This window comes from Tupaia chinensis, unplaced genomic scaffold (assembly GCF_000334495.1).
Source record: "Tupaia chinensis unplaced genomic scaffold, TupChi_1.0 Scaffold000539_1, whole genome shotgun sequence".
NCBI lineage: Eukaryota > Metazoa > Chordata > Mammalia > Scandentia > Tupaiidae > Tupaia > Tupaia belangeri.
In genome coordinates, this window is record NW_006160052.1 from 1,960,870 (window position 1) to 1,963,502 (window position 2,633).

The 2,633-nt window shown below is 44.1% G+C and overlaps 1 protein-coding gene across 1 annotated transcript in view; it reads right to left on the reverse strand.

Annotated features, from left to right (window-relative positions):
• SLIT1 (slit guidance ligand 1) overlaps window positions 1–2,633 on the reverse strand; it is a 227,696-nt gene that overhangs the window by 40,874 nt on the left and 184,189 nt on the right. The gene's annotated exons all lie outside the window — the stretch shown is intronic.

The window sequence follows — 2,633 nt, forward strand, 5'->3', positions numbered from 1 at the left end:
GCACATCCCCACACCCACACCTCCCCACACCCCCCACACACACCAACCCACACACACCCACACAGGGACATGGCCCGGGCACACTCTGAGCTTCCAATAGGTCTTAGGTAAATCTCTTTCACCTCGGGCTCCAGGCAGGCCCAGGCAATGCAGAGAAGGACGGCCCGCCATTTCTGGGTCACCTACTACGGCCTGCCAGATGCGGCATCAAAGGCCACCGCCTCAGCCATGCGGCAGAGGGGCAAATGTTGCCCCCTAGAACACAGATACCGCGAGGACAGAGTCTGTCACCTGGTCAGAGCTGACTCTGCCCGAGCCTGGGTCTGAGCTCTTGGGACCCAGCCGCTCCCGTAACAATAACTGGGCAGCCTCTGTGTGACTCCCTTTCTTCTGACTGGGCACAGGAGGGCCAGCAGAGGCCACAGTGACTGTGGTTGAGGACACTAGGGAGCAGGCAGCACGTACTTCCTGGTGACATGGTGGCCAGTTATGGAGGGATGGCCACGGTTGGCCCCCTGTGACAAGTAGGGACCACCTCCCAAAGCCCTCAGAAATCTCTCTGGTGGGAACTCAGACAAGAAGCCATTTTAAATCTGAGGTTGTCCTGGCATGTTCAGGGAAGCTATGCTCTAAACTCCATTTTCTAGACCCCTGAAATACTCAGACCAATAGGGCAACCTCTGTCCTCTGTCTGTCTGTGTTTTGAACTGTCTAATTTTTTTTTTTTTTTAATTTTTAAACCACTTCTCACTTCGGGCCTTTTCTCTTGCTAATCTGAGGTGTGTCCTAGTGTGTGCGCACAGCATGGTTTTCATTTTTTACCTTTAAATTTTTTTTTTGCTCTCTTTTCTGGTGGATTGTGTCTATTTTTTTATTTTTCTTTTCCTTTTGATTTCATTTTTTTAAAACTTACTTTCCCACTCTGGTCTTCACTCTCCACACACTGAGTGTCTAGCTAGATAGTGCACAGTAGCCAAGCATCTGAATATTTTAGAGTCATTGAAGTCCTCAACGCTTATTGAACCTCCTGCTTTAAGGAAGAAACCTCTTTTTATAAATCTGAACTCACAATCTCTTTCTGTGGATACCACATTGCAAAGCAGAGTAGAGGAGAGATTTTGTCACAGAGTAACCAGAAACCACGGCAGTGGCACAAGAAATATGAGAAACCAAGAAAATCTCTCTCCCCTAAGGGAAAAGAGCAATCCTTCATCATCCACAGACAGCACAGTGGGACTTGCAGAAATGTCTGACAGAGGATTCAGAATATTCATAGTGACAACACTAAATGCGATCCAAGAGCTGAGAGACAATGAACTCCAGAAGATGCAGGAGAAAAGAGACGAGTTCCAGGAGGTGAGGGAGTTCCTACACAATCTGAAAGAGGAAATATACTCCATAAAAAAGAATCAAATGGAGTTGTTAGACATGAAGGCTGCAATACAGGAAATCAAAACCTTCCTCAAAAGTATTAAAAGCAGATTAGCCCATGCAGAAGAGCGAATCTTTTTTTTCTTTTTTTGGAGAGGTTTTCGCTATAGGGTGCGTGCGCTCGCCAGACAGACAGAGAGAGACAGAGAGACAGAAAGTGAGAAATCATATGCAGGAGAAAAGAGACAATGAGTTAGAGTAGGTGAGGAAGTTCTTGCATGATCTGAAAGAGGAACTAGACATCACAAAAAATAATCAAATGGAGCTGTTAGAGATGAAGGCTACAATACAGGAAATCAAATTCTCCCTGAAGGATTTGATTTTGGAGTCAAAACTTTCAACCTAGAAATAACAACCAAAAATTCTGAGAAAATAACACCAAAAAATGAGAATACTATACGAGAAATGCTGGATACCATTAAGTGCCCAAACATCAGATAATCGGTATCCCAGAAGATGAGGAAACTAATAAGGGCATTGATAATCTATTCCATAAAACCTGGAAGAGAACTTTTCAAATCTAGAGAGGCACTCAAATATCCAGACCCAAGAAGTACAAGGGATCCTTAATAAAATCAAGCCAAGAAGATCTTCTCCAAGGCACATCATAGCCACATTGACCAAAACCACAGACAGAGACAAGATACTAAAATTGGCAAGAGAGAAATGTCAGGTAATTTATAAAGGTTTTCCCATCCAGCTAACAGCAGACCTTTCATCAAATAGAATGCGAGCAAGGAACGAATGGGAAAAGATATTCAAAATGTTAAGTGAAAAACAATTTCAACCAAGAATACTATACCCAGCAAGATTATCCTTCATGTGGAAAGAAAGGATAAAAACATTCTCAGATAAACAAGACCTGAAAGAATTTGTCAATATCAGACCCACTCTTGAAGAAGTTCTGAAAGGAGTACCTTACCAGGAAAACTAAAGGCACATATGGAAATAAAAGAACAAAAAGTAACCAAGGGGACCTGCAGTTGGCATAATGCCTATGTCGTTGGACTCCCATATAGTCAACCGCGGACCCAGTGGCTTAAACTTACGCTGGGAGCGTGTGCATGCATGCCCAAGATCTCGAAAGGAGAATGGAGGAGAAGGGATTGCAGCATAGCCATCCCCCTGGGGGTGATTTTTCGCTTTCTGTCTCTCTGTCTCTCTCTGTCTTTCTGGTGAGCACACACGCCCTATAGAAAAAA